Here is a 17,747-nt window from a genome sequence, read left to right on the forward strand (position 1 = left end):
TGAACTAAGTACCAAACGCCAAGAGGTCCGGAGACTGAGGCGGAGGCTGCAGGAAGCTCGTCGGAGTGGCACCGATGACGCTGGGCAACTTGCTGCTGGTCTGAGGCTTGCTTCAGCCCAGTACAAGAAGCTTATCCTGACGACAAAGGAGCAAAACTGGCGGGACTTCGTGGGACGGCACAAAGATGATCCATGGGGGCATGTCTACCGAATATGCCGAGGCCGGAAGAAGACAACCGATCTCGGATGTCTTCGGTCGAACGGCGCGCTTGTCGTAAATTGGCTCGACTGCGCAAACGTGCTTCTTCGCAACTTTTTTCCAGTTGCGGAGTCGACTGCACGCGTGGACGTACACCCTGGTGCACCGCCAATTCTCGAATCCTTCGAGGTGGCGACCTGCGTCTCCAGGCTGAAAAGTCGGAGATCTCCGGGTATGGATGGCATCACGGGTGGCATCGTCAAGGAGGTATGGCGTGCCATTCCGGAGCACCTGACGTCGCTGTACTCTCGATGCCTCTCGGAAGGATACTTCCCTGACGAGTGGAAACACCCGAGAGTGATACCGCTGGTAAAGGGGCCCGACAAGGACAGGAGCGATCCTTCGTCCTATCGTGGCATATGCCTTTTGCCAGTGTTCGGAAAGGTGCTCGAAGGACTCATGGTGAATCGACTCAAGGAGGTGCTACCGGATGGATGCAGATGGCAGTTTGGATTTCGGCCTGGACGCTGCGTGGAGGATGCCTGGAGGCATGCCTCAACCACAGTCGCCAACACCACGTCGCGATACGTCCTTGGAATCTTTGTCGATTTCAAGGGAGCATTTGACAATGTGGAGTGGAGCGCAGTACTCAATCGGCTTGTCGACGTCGGCTGTCGTGAGATAAGCTTGTGGAAAAGCTACTTCTCCGGCCGAAGGGCAAGCATCATCAGCAGGTATGAAGCAGCCACAGTCTCGGTCACACGGGGCTGCCCGCAAGGGTCCATTAGTGGTCCATTCATTTGGAACCTTCTGATGGATGTGCTGCTTCAGCGCTTAGAGCCACATTGTGCTGTGAGCGCGTATGCAGATGACTTGCTACTTTTCGTCGACGGGAATTCCCGTGCCGATCTGGAGCGAAAAGGCGAGCAGTTGATGAGCATCGTGGGAGCCTGGGGATCTGAAGTTGGAGTGAGTGTGTCCACCAGCAAGACGGCAATCATGTTGCTGAAAGGGAAGCTTTCGCAACAAAGGAGACCGACGGTGCGTTTTGCTGGAACAAGCCTACCGTACGTCATCAAATGCCGGTACCTTGGCATCCTAGTCGGCGAGCGGTTGAGCTTTCTACCGCATATCTCGACACTTCGAGATCGGCTGTCTGGAGTTGTCGCAGGGCTAGCACGGGTGCTTCGAGTCGATTGGGGACTCAGTTCCCGCGCAAAGAGAACCATATATAGGGGACTCATGATGCCATGTGCACTCTTTGGTGCCTCGGTCTGGTACAAGGCGGCGAGTAGGGGTAAATCCCTAAAACTCCTCACCTCGTGCCAGAGGACCATCCTTTTGGGATGCCTACCGGTATGCCGCACAGTGTCCACGGTGGCACTGCAGGTGCTTGCTGGTGCTCCTCCAATGGATCTGGACGCTCATCGGACTGCTTTGAAGTTCAAACTTCGGAAGGAAATTCCCCTGGATACTGACGACTGGCTTCATGGACTGGATATGACCGGGATGAACTGGAAGGACAAGATAGCTCTGCTAGACGAAAGTCTGCTAAATGAGTGGCAACTCAGATGGGATAACGCCGATCACGGGCATGTGACTCGCGAATTCTTCCCAGAGGCAGCGTTTGTCTACAAGAGGAAAGACTTTGTCTTTACTCTAAAAGCCGGATTCTTACTGACAGGACACGGGTCGCTAAACGCATTCTTACACGGCAGGACTCTCAGCACCACGACCGCATGCTCATGTGGGGAGGCTGACGAGAGCTGGCTTCACGTATTATGTGAATGCCGGCTGTACAACGAATTGCGTGACCTCGATGCTCTCGGAATTGTCCAGGACCAGGGAAGATGGATCGTCGCGGGAGTAGTAGAGACCCCAGAACGGATGCGTCTCCTAGGAGTCTTCGCGGATGCTGCCTTTTCAAGGCGTAGGACGGATGCAGCGGATGGATGAACCACAGGCGCTGGGCTTAGCCCAATCAACTCCTGCTGTGTGGCTAGCGGCGAAGAATTCTACCACAGCTTGTCATAGCTTGTCGTAGGAGGCGACTAATATGACATGGGTGCCCTATCCGAGCTTGTCGGAGCTTCAGGGGTGAGGCCTACCGAGCCTGTAATTTCGGTACCACGGGTTGAGCAGCTGTCCAAGGCTGCTCATTGAGGTTGGCCCCCATGTGGGAGTATCGTGGTGGCTGTGGTTGATACCCATATGCGGGTAGAGCCTTCGGGTTCGACGTGGAGTTGCGTCATACAACTCGGGTGCTGTGACCCAAAGATCAGTAGGGATTTAGATAGATCCCGCTCCTCAGCAAGGGGGAATGCTTGCCCGACAAGTAAGCATTCGAATTGCTACCGGGGTGGTTGCTATGTACATAGCTATAGCTTCTAGTCCGGGGCGTTGGTCTGGCGCTTAACCTAGACACATTGCACTATACACTCACTTGTGGGTGTATAAGAGTGCCGTGGTTGTAATCCCTTCAGTGTGGAACACGCCACGTTAAATAAGCTTCGGAGGGATCCGATAGACACCTGTCCCTATCTACTATCTAGCGAAACCACAGCCAAGGGAACGGGCTTGGAATAATTAGCGGGGAAAGAAGACCCTTTTGAGCTTGACTCTAATCTGGCAGTGTAAGGAGACATAAGAGGTGTAGAATAAGTGGGAGATATTAGACTTCGGTTTGGTATCGTCAATGAAATACCACTACTCTTATTGTTTCCTTACTTACTTGATTAAATGGAACGTGTATCATTTCCTAGCCATTATACGGATATATTTATTATATCTTATGGTATTGGGTTTTGATGCAAGCTTCTTGATCAAAGTATCACGAGTTTGTTATATAATCGCAAACAAATTCTTTAATAAAACGGTGCATTTATGTATTTTTGATTTGAAAATTTGGTATAACTCCAATTACTCAGGTATGATCCAATTCAAGGACATTGCCAGGTAGGGAGTTTGACTGGGGCGGTACATCTCTCAAATAATAACGGAGGTGTCCCAAGGCCAGCTCAGTGCGGACAGAAACCACACATAGAGCAAAAGGGCAAATGCTGACTTGATCTCGGTGTTCAGTACACACAGGGACAGCAAAAGCTCGGCCTATCGATCCTTTTGGTTTAAAGAGTTTTTAACAAGAGGTGTCAGAAAAGTTACCATAGGGATAACTGGCTTGTGGCGGCCAAGCGTTCATAGCGACGTCGCTTTTTGATCCTTCGATGTCGGCTCTTCCTATCATTGTGAAGCAAAATTCACCAAGCGTTGGATTGTTCACCCATGCAAGGGAACGTGAGCTGGGTTTAGACCGTCGTGAGACAGGTTAGTTTTACCCTACTAATGACAAAACGTTGTTGCGACAGCATTCCTGCGTAGTACGAGAGGAACCGCAGGTACGGACCAATGGCACAATACTTGTTCGAGCGAACAGTGGTATGACGCTACGTCCGTTGGATTATGCCTGAACGCCTCTAAGGTCGTATCCGTGCTGGACTGCAATGATAAATAAGGGGCAATTTGCATTGTATGGCTTCTAAACCATTTAAAGTTTATAATTTACTTTATAAACGACAATGGATGTGATGCCAATGTAATTTGTAACATAGTAAATTGGGAGGATCTTCGATCACCTGATGCCGCGCTAGTTACATATAAAAGCATTATTTAATACAATGACAAAGCCTAGAATCAATTGTAAACGACTTTTGTAACAGGCAAGGTGTTGTAAGTGGTTGAGCAGCTGCCATACTGCGATCCACTGAAGCTTATCCTTTGCTTGATGATTCGATAATAAACATAAATTTAATTGTGTTTATTTTGTTTGGCTTTTTTAAGTCAGAATATATATATATATATATAAAATATATATATATAAAATAATAATTATATTTAAATAAATTTTATTTAAATATATTTAACAATGGTAGCCATATGTATCGTCATCCTATTAGTGACGCGTATAAAAATATTCTAAGTCCGAACATGCAAATAAGAGACATATGCAAGTATATGTACTTCTTAAGGTAGCCAACTGAATCGTCATCCTATTAGTGACGTGTATACAAATATTCTAAGTCCGAACATACAAGTAAGAGACATATGCAAGTATATGTACCTCTTAAGGTAGCCAACTGAATCGTCATCCTATTAGTGACGCGTATACAAATATTCTAAGTCCGAACATGCAAATAAGAGACATATGCAAGTATATGTACCTCTTAAGGTAGCCAACTGAATCGTCATCCTATTAGTGACGCGTATAAAAATATTCTAAGTCCGAACATGCAAATAAGAGACATATGCAAGTATATGTACCTCTTAAGGTAGCCAACTGAATCGTCATCCTATTAGTGACGTGTATAAAAATATTCTAAGTCCGAACATACAAGTAAGAGACATATGCAAGTATATGTACCTCTTAAGGTAGCCAACTGAATCGTCATCCTATTAGTGACGTGTATAAAAATATTCTAAGTCCGAACATGCAAGTAAGAGACATATGCAAGTCAATGTTCCTCTTAAAATAGATGATTGAATCGTCATCCTATTAGTGACGTGTATAAAAATATTCCAAGTCCAAACATGAGTTATATGGATATGAAAATAATATTAAGTTCTAGTATGGATATGAAAAAAATGAGTTATATGGATATGGGAAAAATAACAAGTTCTAGTATGGATATGAAAAAAATGAGTTATGTGGATATGGGAAAAATAATAATTTCTAGTATGGATATGAAAAAAAAATGAGTTATATGGATATGGAAAAGAATACAGAGTTCTAGTATGGATATGGAAAAATGAGTTATATGAATATGGGAAAAATGATAAGTTCTAGTATGGATATGAAAAAATATTGAGTTATATGGATATTAAAGAAATAATAAGTTCTAGTATGGATATGGAATAAAATGAGTTATATAGATATGGCAAAAAATTTAATGTTCTAGTATGGATATGAAAAAAATTAGTTATATGAATATGGGAAAATTTATAAGTTCTAGTATGGATATGGGAAAAATAATAAGTTCTAGTATGGATATAAAAAAATATTGAGTTATATGGATATTAAAGAAATAATAAGTTCTAGTATGGATATGGAAAAAAATTAGTTATATTGATATGCTAAATAATGAGTTATATGCATATGGGAAAAATACTAAGTTGTAGTATGGATATGGGAAGAATACTGAGTTCTAGTATGGATATGGGAAAAATAATCAGTTCTAGTATGGATATGAAAAAATATTGAGTTTTATGGATATTGAAGAGATAATAAGCTCTAGTATGGATATGGAAAAAATTAATTATATTGTAATAGTAAATAATAAGTTATATGGATATAGGAAGAAAATTAGGTTCTAGTATGGATATGAAAAAAATTAGTTCTATGGATATGGGAAAAATAAAAAGTTCTGGTATGGATATGGAAAAATATTAAGTTATATGGATATTTAAGAAATAATAAGTTCTAGTATGGATATGGAATAAAATGAGTTGTAGAGATATGGCAAAAATATAATGTTCTAGTATGGATATGAAAAAAATTAGTTATATGAATATGGGAAAATTTATAAGTTCTAGTATGGATATGGGAAAAAGAATAAGTTCTAGTATGGATATGAAAAAATATTGAGTTATATGAATATTAAAGAAATAATAAGTTCTAGTATGAATATGGAAAAATATTATTTATATTGATATGGTAAATAATGATTTATATGGATATGGGATAAATACTAAATTCTAGTGTGGATATGGATAATTATATAGATATAGAACAAAAAATAAGTTATATGGATATGGTGGCATCAGTACGAAATATGCCCAATTTACATACACCGGAGCCGCAGTACGATAAATACCCAATATTTAGACGTCGTGGCCAAAAACATATATAGGGAGGCAGTGCTCGCCGACCGGCCGTATTGTTCAAAATTTATGTTTTTCATATTATTTTGGCAATGCTATATATAAATGATATCTTATACATATAATTCAATTATAGCGATATGGAAATACCATATTATATGTATAAAGAAAAAAAATGTATAATAAAATATACATTGACATACAAATATGGCTAGTTGTATGGATATGCCGTATTCATTATATGGATACGGCATATAGATTATATAAATATGACCAAAAAATATTTTATATTGATATGGCAAATAAAGAAATTACTTGAATATGGAAATAAAAGAAGTTATATTGATATGGAAGAAAATAATGAGTCATATAGATATGTTGGCATCAGTACGAAATATGCCCAATTTACATACACCGGGGCCGCAGTACGAAAAATACCCAATATTTAGACGTCGTGGCCAAAAACATATATAGGGAGGCAGTGCTCGCCGACCGGCCGTATTGTTCAAAATTTATGTTTATCATATTATTTTGGCAATGCTATATATAAATGATATCTTATACATATAATTCAATTATAGCGATATGGAAATACCATATTATATGTATAAAGAAAAAAAATGTATAATAAAATATACATTGACATACAAATATGGCTAGTTGTATGGATATGCCGTATTCATTATATGGATACGGCATATAGATTATATAAATATGACCAAAAAATATTTTATATTGATATGGCAAATAAAGAAATTACTTGAATATGGAAATAAAAGAAGTTATATTGATATGGAAGAAAATAATGAGTCATATAGATATGTTGGCATCAGTACGAAATATGCCCAATTTACATACACCGGGGCCGCAGTACGAAAAATACCCAATATTTAGACGTCGTGGCCAAAAACATATATAGGGAGGCAGTGCTCGCCGACCGGCCGTATTGTTCAAAATTTATGTTTATCATATTATTTTGGCAATGCTATATATAAATGATATCTTATACATATAATTCAATTATAGCGATATGGAAATACCATATTATATGTATAAAGAAAAAAAATGTATAATAAAATATACATTGACATACAAATATGGCTAGTTGTATGGATATGCCGTATTCATTATATGGATACGGCATATAGATTATATAAATATGACCAAAAAATATTTTATATTGATATGGCAAATAAAGAAATTACTTGAATATGGAAATAAAAGAAGTTATATTGATATGGAAGAAAATAATGAGTCATATAGATATGTTGGCATCAGTACGAAATATGCCCAATTTACATACACCGGGGCCGCAGTACGAAAAATACCCAATATTTAGACGTCGTGGCCAAAAACATATATAGGGAGGCAGTGCTCGCCGACCGGCCGTATTGTTCAAAATTTATGTTTATCATATTATTTTGGCAATGCTATATATAAATGATATCTTATACATATAATTCAATTATAGCGATATGGAAATACCATATTATATGTATAAAGAAAAAAAATGTATAATAAAATATACATTGACATACAAATATGGCTAGTTGTATGGATATGCCGTATTCATTATATGGATACGGCATATAGATTATATAAATATGACCAAAAAATATTTTATATTGATATGGCAAATAAAGAAATTACTTGAATATGGAAATAAAAGAAGTTATATTGATATGGAAGAAAATAATGAGTCATATAGATATGTTGGCATCAGTACGAAATATGCCCAATTTACATACACCGGGGCCGCAGTACGAAAAATACCCAATATTTAGACGTCGTGGCCAAAAACATATATAGGGAGGCAGTGCTCGCCGACCGGCCGTATTGTTCAAAATTTATGTTTATCATATTATTTTGGCAATGCTATATATAAATGATATCTTATACATATAATTCAATTATAGCGATATGGAAATACCATATTATATGTATAAAGAAAAAAAATGTATAATAAAATATACATTGACATACAAATATGGCTAGTTGTATGGATATGCCGTATTCATTATATGGATACGGCATATAGATTATATAAATATGACCAAAAAATATTTTATATTGATATGGCAAATAAAGAAATTACTTGAATATGGAAATAAAAGAAGTTATATTGATATGGAAGAAAATAATGAGTCATATAGATATGTTGGCATCAGTACGAAATATGCCCAATTTACATACACCGGGGCCGCAGTACGAAAAATACCCAATATTTAGACGTCGTGGCCAAAAACATATATAGGGAGGCAGTGCTCGCCGACCGGCCGTATTGTTCAAAATTTATGTTTATCATATTATTTTGGCAATGCTATATATAAATGATATCTTATACATATAATTCAATTATAGCGATATGGAAATACCATATTATATGTATAAAGAAAAAAAATGTATAATAAAATATACATTGACATACAAATATGGCTAGTTGTATGGATATGCCGTATTCATTATATAGATACGGCATATAGATTATATAAATATGACTAAAAAATATTTTATATTGATATGGCAAATAAAGAAATTACTTGAATATGGAAATAAAAGAAGTTATATTGATATGGAAGAAAATAATGAGTCATATAGATATGTTGGCATCAGTACGAAATATGCCCAATTTACATACACCGGGGCCGCAGTACGAAAAATACCCAATATTTAGACGTCGTGGCCAAAAACATATATAGGGAGGCAGTGCTCGCCGACCGGCCGTATTGTTCAAAATTTATGTTTATCATATTATTTTGGCAATGCTATATATAAATGATATCTTATACATATAATTCAATTATAGCGATATGGAAATACCATATTATATGTATAAAGAAAAAAAATGTATAATAAAATATACATTGACATACAAATATGGCTAGTTGTATGGATATGCCGTATTCATTATATGGATACGGCATATAGATTATATGGATATGACCAAAAAATAATTCATAAAGAAATTATATGAATATGGCAGAAATAATTGGTTATATTAATATGATCAAATAATACTTTATATAAAAAAGTGAATATCTTTGGTTGGGTGGCAAAGAGAATTAAATATGCCCGATATATAGACGTCGTGGCCAAAAACTACTATAGGGTGAAGTGCTTGTCTGTTGGTCTATATATATACATATAATATTTTATGCGTACACATTATTATTATAGATAGTTAATATCTATCGTATGGGTGGCAAACGGAATTAAATAATTTCGATATTTAGACGTCGTGGCCAAAAACTACTATAGGATGGTCAGTGGTTGTCCACCAATTAATTATTGAACAAACCATATGAATATCATATGCTGTTGTCAATATAATGTATATCAATAATAATAAAAAATAAGGATGGTACAGTAAGTAGTCCATCTACTATTGAACAAAATATATTATAATATATACTTTTGTTATCAATAGAACAACATATATTAAAATCAAAATATTATCCGTATAAATTTGTTTCTTAAATGAAATTAAGACTTGGCTACGCGGTTAATATTATAAACCCATGATAATAAAGTGAAACAGAGGTCAAGTTTCTATTATATATAGAATAACAAATTGTTTCCGACTTTTATCGTTAATCTTTGGTGGCAGGTATATATGATAATTTATATTAAATTATTATATCCCCTGTCGTTTGGGCACAGAGTATCGCTTGCCGGTACAATGTGTTTACAAAAAGCATTATAATAAAATATAATTGCAATATTAGTGATCAAAATAATTTCATATGCGCTCGGTTTTATATCATATATTACCAGAGAGTTATATGGAAAAGATAAATTTTAAATTTATCATCAAAATGCAAATGATTTAACTCAATATTTATATTGGTTAAACAAAAATTGTACATGTGTGGATACAATAATTATGTATGTTGAACAAAAATGATATTTTAGAATGAAATATGTATATATAATATAATAAAAACTTATAGAAAGAACAATATATATTGAAAATTGTGTTATAAAAAAGTTGTACTTTTTCTTTAACATCAATTATAAACTTGTTATATTAGTGGCGAAACAAGTAAAAATTAAAGAACGTATACGAATGCCATATAAAAATGGCCGTATTCGAATTAAAATAGAATTATTTCACAAAGCAAAAAAAAAATATTGAATTAAAATCAATATTTAAGAAAAACCGAACATATAAAATGGAAATAAAATCTATTATATTTATATTACTAATTTCTATTCAAAAAATATGAATGAAATATGAACGAAAACATTATTCTGGTTGATCCTGCCAGTAGTTATATGCTTGTCTCAAAGATTAAGCCATGCATGTCTAAGTACACACGAATTAAAAGTGAAACCGCAAAAGGCTCATTATATCAGTTATGGTTCCTTAGATCGTTAACAGTTACTTGGATAACTGTGGTAATTCTAGAGCTAATACATGCAATTAAAACATGAACCTTATGGGACATGTGCTTTTATTAGGCTAAAACCAAGCGATCGCAAGATCGTTATATTGGTTGAACTCTAGATAACATGCAGATCGTATGGTCTTGTACCGACGACAGATCTTTCAAATGTCTGCCCTATCAACTTTTGATGGTAGTATCTAGGACTACCATGGTTGCAACGGGTAACGGGGAATCAGGGTTCGATTCCGGAGAGGGAGCCTGAGAAACGGCTACCACATCTAAGGAAGGCAGCAGGCGCGTAAATTACCCACTCCCAGCTCGGGGAGGTAGTGACGAAAAATAACAATACAGGACTCATATCCGAGGCCCTGTAATTGGAATGAGTACACTTTAAATCCTTTAACAAGGACCAATTGGAGGGCAAGTCTGGTGCCAGCAGCCGCGGTAATTCCAGCTCCAATAGCGTATATTAAAGTTGTTGCGGTTAAAACGTTCGTAGTTGAACTTGTGCTTCATACGGGTAGTACAACTTACAATTGTGGTTAGTACTATACCTTTATGTATGTAAGCGTATTACCGGTGGAGTTCTTATATGTGTTTAAATACTTGTATTTTTTCATATGTTCCTCCTATTTAAAAACCTGCATTAGTGCTCTTAAACGAGTGTTATTGTGGGCCGGTACAATTACTTTGAACAAATTAGAGTGCTTAAAGCAGGCTTCAAATGCCTGAATATTCTGTGCATGGGATAATGAAATAAGACCTCTGTTCTGCTTTCATTGGTTTTCAGATCAAGAGGTAATGATTAATAGAAGCAGTTTGGGGGCATTAGTATTACGACGCGAGAGGTGAAATTCTTGGACCGTCGTAAGACTAACTTAAGCGAAAGCATTTGCCAAAGATGTTTTCATTAATCAAGAACGAAAGTTAGAGGTTCGAAGGCGATCAGATACCGCCCTAGTTCTAACCATAAACGATGCCAGCTAGCAATTGGGTGTAGCTACTTTTATGGCTCTCTCAGTCGCTTCCCGGGAAACCAAAGCTTTTGGGCTCCGGGGGAAGTATGGTTGCAAAGCTGAAACTTAAAGGAATTGACGGAAGGGCACCACCAGGAGTGGAGCCTGCGGCTTAATTTGACTCAACACGGGAAAACTTACCAGGTCCGAACATAAGTGTGTAAGACAGATTGATAGCTCTTTCTCGAATCTATGGGTGGTGGTGCATGGCCGTTCTTAGTTCGTGGAGTGATTTGTCTGGTTAATTCCGATAACGAACGAGACTCAAATATATTAAATAGATATCTTCAGGATTATGGTGTTGAAGCTTATATAGCCTTCATTCATGGTGGCAGTAAAATGTTTATTGTGTTTGAATGTGTTTATATAAGTGGAGCCGTACCTGTTGGTTTGTCCCATTATAAGGACACTAGCTTCTTAAATGGACAAATTGCGTCTAGCAATAATGAGATTGAGCAATAACAGGTCTGTGATGCCCTTAGATGTCCTGGGCTGCACGCGCGCTACAATGAAAGTATCAACGTGTATTTCCTAGACCGAGAGGTCCGGGTAAACCGCTGAACCACTTTCATGCTTGGGATTGTGAACTGAAACTGTTCACATGAACTTGGAATTCCCAGTAAGTGTGAGTCATTAACTCGCATTGATTACGTCCCTGCCCTTTGTACACACCGCCCGTCGCTACTACCGATTGAATTATTTAGTGAGGTCTCCGGACGTGATCACTGTGACGCCTTGTGTGTTACGGTTGTTTCGCAAAAGTTGACCGAACTTGATTATTTAGAGGAAGTAAAAGTCGTAACAAGGTTTCCGTAGGTGAACCTGCGGAAGGATCATTATTGTATAATATCCTTACCGTTAATAAAAAAATTTGTTAATACAAATTTAATACAAATTACCAATATATATATATATATACATAATAATTATAATAATAATTATACCAAAAATATGATCTTAAAAGTAAAAGATCAAATAAATTTCGAACAAGCAAATCGAAATATTGTAATAATATAATATTATTACAAATAAATTAAATAGAAACAAACATAAAATTCGAACAAGCAAATCGAATTATTAATATAATAAAATATATTTTATATATTTATTATAAACTTTTGTGTGTATATGGACCATAATATACACGCGTTGCGAGATGTATTGGCCAACTAATTTGATGATGATCATACATTGGATAATGCAACAACCTAAAATATACAATGTTGTACCTGGTTTCAGGTTAATGTTTTATATAAAATTATCAATATATATTAACAAACAAATGCCATTACAAATAATACTTTGATATATATTGTTTATATAAAACTAAGACATTTCGCAGCATTTATTTTAGGTATATAAATACATTTATTGAAGGAATTGATATATGCCAGTAAAATGGTGTATTTTTAATTTCTTTCAATAAAAACATATTTGACCAAATTTAAAACCAATATTATAAAACTCTAAGCGGTGGATCACTCGGCTCATGGGTCGATGAAGAACGCAGCAAACTGTGCGTCATCGTGTGAACTGCAGGACACATGAACATCGACATTTTGAACGCATATCGCAGTCCATGCTGTTATGTACTTTAATTAATTTTATAGTGCTGCTTGGACTACATATGGTTGAGGGTTGTAAGACTATGCTAATTAAGTTGTTTATACAAATTTTATAATAAAATTTTATAAGCATATGGTATATTATTGGATAAAAATAATTTAATTATTTTATTCATAATATTAACAAATATATGAAAAACATTATCTCACAATAGTAATTAAACTTTGAGAAAAACGAAGAGGAATATTTTCTTTTTCAATCAAATAATACTGAGAAATGTCTAGCATAAAATATTATCTAGAATTGTCTCTTATTAATGATTTGAAATATGAAAAACGTTGACAATATTATTATTCTTCGTTAATTCGTTACAAATAAATGCCATTAATATATATATACGTCAGCTTTAAACGAATTTAATAAAATGTTTTATCATTATATATAAAGAATTAATTGCAAATAAAAGTTATATACAACCTCAACTCATATGGGACTACCCCCTGAATTTAAGCATATTAATTAGGGGAGGAAAAGAAACTAACAAGGATTTTCTTAGTAGCGGCGAGCGAAAAGAAATCAGTTCAGCACTAAGTCACTTTGTCTATATGGCAAATGTGAGATGCAGTGTATGGAGCGTCAATATTCTAGTATGAGAAATTAACGATTTAAGTCCTTCTTAAATGAGGCCATTTACCCATAGAGGGTGCCAGGCCCGTATAACGTTAATGATTACTAGATGATGTTTCCAAAGAGTCGTGTTGCTTGATAGTGCAGCACTAAGTGGGTGGTAAACTCCATCTAAAACTAAATATAACCATGAGACCGATAGTAAACAAGTACCGTGAGGGAAAGTTGAAAAGAACTCTGAATAGAGAGTTAAACAGTACGTGAAACTGCTTAGAGGTTAAGCCCGATGAACCTGAATATCCGTTATGGAAAATTCATCATTAAAATTGTAATATTTAAACAATATTATGATAATAGTGTGCATTTTTTCCATATAAGGACATTGTAATCTATTAGCATACCAAATTTATCATAAAATATAACTTATAGTTTATTCAAATTAAATTGCTTGCATTTTAACACAGAATAAATGTTATTAATTTGATAAAGTGCTGATAGATTTATATGAATACAGTGCGTTAATTTTTCGGAATTATATAATGGCATGATTATCATTGATTTTTGTGTTTATTATATGCACTTGTAGGATTAACAATGCGAAAGATTCAGGATACCTTCGGGACCCGTCTTGAAACACGGACCAAGGAGTCTAACATATGTGCAAGTTATTGGGATATAAACCTAATAGCGTAATTAACTTGACTAATAATGGGATTAGTTTTTTAACTATTTATAGCTAATTAACACAATCCCGGGGCGTTCTATATAGTTATGTATAATGATATTTATATTATTTATGCCTCTAACTGGAACGTACCTTGAGCATATATGCTGTGACCCGAAAGATGGTGAACTATACTTGATCAGGTTGAAGTCAGGGGAAACCCTGATGGAAGACCGAAACAGTTCTGACGTGCAAATCGATTGTCAGAATTGAGTATAGGGGCGAAAGACCAATCGAACCATCTAGTAGCTGGTTCCTTCCGAAGTTTCCCTCAGGATAGCTGGTGCATTTTAATATTATATAAAATAATCTTATCTGGTAAAGCGAATGATTAGAGGCCTTAGGGTCGAAACGATCTTAACCTATTCTCAAACTTTAAATGGGTAAGAACCTTAACTTTCTTGATATGAAGTTTAAGGTTATGATATAATGTGCCCAGTGGGCCACTTTTGGTAAGCAGAACTGGCGCTGTGGGATGAACCAAACGTAATGTTACGGTGCCCAAATTAACAACTCATGCAGATACCATGAAAGGCGTTGGTTGCTTAAAACAGCAGGACGGTGATCATGGAAGTCGAAATCCGCTAAGGAGTGTGTAACAACTCACCTGCCGAAGCAACTAGCCCTTAAAATGGATGGCGCTTAAGTTGTATACCTATACATTACCGCTAAAGTAGATGATTTATATTACTTGTGATATAAATTTTGAAACTTTAGTGAGTAGGAAGGTACAATGGTATGCGTAGAAGTGTTTGGCGTAAGCCTGCATGGAGCTGCCATTGGTACAGATCTTGGTGGTAGTAGCAAATAATCGAATGAGACCTTGGAGGACTGAAGTGGAGAAGGGTTTCGTGTGAACAGTGGTTGATCACGAGTTAGTCGGTCCTAAGTTCAAGGCGAAAGCCGAAAATTTTCAAGTAAAACCAAAAACGCAATATATACAAATCAAGCTAATATAATATACTTGAATAATTTTGAACGAAAGGGAATACGGTTCCAATTCCGTAACCTGTTGAGTATCCGTTTGTTATTAAATATGGGCCTCGTGCTCATCCTGGCAACAGGAACGACCATAAAGAAGCCGTCGAGAGATATCGGAAGAGTTTTCTTTTCTGTTTTATAGCCGTACTACCATGGAAGTCTTTCGCAGAGAGATATGGTAGATGGGCTAGAAGAGCATGACATATACTGTTGTGTCGATATTTTCTCCTCGGACCTTGAAAATTTATGGTGGGGACACGCAAACTTCTCAACAGGCCGTACCAATATCCGCAGCTGGTCTCCAAGGTGAAGAGTCTCTAGTCGATAGAATAATGTAGGTAAGGGAAGTCGGCAAATTAGATCCGTAACTTCGGGATAAGGATTGGCTCTGAAGATTGAGATAGTCGGGCTTGATTGGGAAACAATAACATGGTTTATGTGCTCGTTCTGGGTAAATAGAGTTTCTAGCATTTATGTTAGTTACTTGTTCCCGGATAGTTAGTTACGTAGCCAATTGTGGAACTTTCTTGCTAAAATTTTTAAGAATACTAATTGGGTCAAACCAATTAGTTCTTATTAATTATAACGATTATCAATTAACAATCAATTCAGAACTGGCACGGACTTGGGGAATCCGACTGTCTAATTAAAACAAAGCATTGTGATGGCCCTAGCGGGTGTTGACACAATGTGATTTCTGCCCAGTGCTCTGAATGTCAAAGTGAAGAAATTCAAGTAAGCGCGGGTCAACGGCGGGAGTAACTATGACTCTCTTAAGGTAGCCAAATGCCTCGTCATCTAATTAGTGACGCGCATGAATGGATTAACGAGATTCCTACTGTCCCTATCTACTATCTAGCGAAACCACAGCCAAGGGAACGGGCTTGGAATAATTAGCGGGGAAAGAAGACCCTTTTGAGCTTGACTCTAATCTGGCAGTGTAAGGAGACATAAGAGGTGTAGAATAAGTGGGAGATATTAGACTTCGGTTTGGTATCGTCAATGAAATACCACTACTCTTATTGTTTCCTTACTTACTTGATTAAATGGAACGTGTATCATTTCCTAGCCATTATACGGATATATTTATTATATCTTATGGTATTGGGTTTTGATGCAAGCTTCTTGATCAAAGTATCACGAGTTTGTTATATAATCGCAAACAAATTCTTTAATAAAACGGTGCATTTATGTATTTTTGATTTGAAAATTTGGTATAACTCCAATTACTCAGGTATGATCCAATTCAAGGACATTGCCAGGTAGGGAGTTTGACTGGGGCGGTACATCTCTCAAATAATAACGGAGGTGTCCCAAGGCCAGCTCAGTGCGGACAGAAACCACACATAGAGCAAAAGGGCAAATGCTGACTTGATCTCGGTGTTCAGTACACACAGGGACAGCAAAAGCTCGGCCTATCGATCCTTTTGGTTTAAAGAGTTTTTAACAAGAGGTGTCAGAAAAGTTACCATAGGGATAACTGGCTTGTGGCGGCCAAGCGTTCATAGCGACGTCGCTTTTTGATCCTTCGATGTCGGCTCTTCCTATCATTGTGAAGCAAAATTCACCAAGCGTTGGATTGTTCACCCATGCAAGGGAACGTGAGCTGGGTTTAGACCGTCGTGAGACAGGTTAGTTTTACCCTACTAATGACAAAACGTTGTTGCGACAGCATTCCTGCGTAGTACGAGAGGAACCGCAGGTACGGACCAATGGCACAATACTTGTTCGAGCGAACAGTGGTATGACGCTACGTCCGTTGGATTATGCCTGAACGCCTCTAAGGTCGTATCCGTGCTGGACTGCAATGATAAATAAGGGGCAATTTGCATTGTATGGCTTCTAAACCATTTAAAGTTTATAATTTACTTTATAAACGACAATGGATGTGATGCCAATGTAATTTGTAACATAGTAAATTGGGAGGATCTTCGATCACCTGATGCCGCGCTAGTTACATATAAAAGCATTATTTAATACAATGACAAAGCCTAGAATCAATTGTAAACGACTTTTGTAACAGGCAAGGTGTTGTAAGTGGTTGAGCAGCTGCCATACTGCGATCCACTGAAGCTTATCCTTTGCTTGATGATTCGATAATAAACATAAATTTAATTGTGTTTATTTTGTTTGGCTTTTTTAAGTCAGAATATATATATATATAAAATATATATATATAAAATAATAATTATATTTAAATAAATTTTATTTAAATATATTTAACAATGGTAGCCATATGTATCGTCATCCTATTAGTGACGCGTATAAAAATATTCTAAGTCCGAACATGCAAATAAGAGACATATGCAAGTATATGTACTTCTTAAGGTAGCCAACTGAATCGTCATCCTATTAGTGACGTGTATACAAAT

General features: G+C 36.5%; 3 non-coding genes across 3 annotated transcripts; all 3 read left to right on the top strand.

The window, feature by feature from the left end:
• The first annotated feature begins 10,321 nt into the window (after positions 1–10,321).
• LOC138914525 (small subunit ribosomal RNA) lies at positions 10,322–12,316 on the top strand. Its single transcript, XR_011420370.1, has one exon. It is a non-coding gene; the product is annotated as a small subunit ribosomal RNA (ribosomal RNA).
• Positions 12,317–12,939: 623 nt separating this feature from the next.
• Positions 12,940–13,118, top strand: LOC138914532 (5.8S ribosomal RNA). The gene has a single exon (XR_011420376.1). It is a non-coding gene; the product is annotated as a 5.8S ribosomal RNA (ribosomal RNA).
• A 398-nt stretch (positions 13,119–13,516) lies between these two features.
• On the top strand, positions 13,517–17,472 carry LOC138914527 (large subunit ribosomal RNA). Its single transcript, XR_011420372.1, has one exon. It is a non-coding gene; the product is annotated as a large subunit ribosomal RNA (ribosomal RNA).
• The last annotated feature ends 275 nt before the right edge of the window (positions 17,473–17,747 follow it).

The sequence above is a fragment of the Drosophila takahashii genome, unplaced genomic scaffold, assembly GCF_030179915.1.
Source record: "Drosophila takahashii strain IR98-3 E-12201 unplaced genomic scaffold, DtakHiC1v2 scaffold_26, whole genome shotgun sequence".
NCBI classification, from domain to species: domain Eukaryota; kingdom Metazoa; phylum Arthropoda; class Insecta; order Diptera; family Drosophilidae; genus Drosophila; species Drosophila takahashii.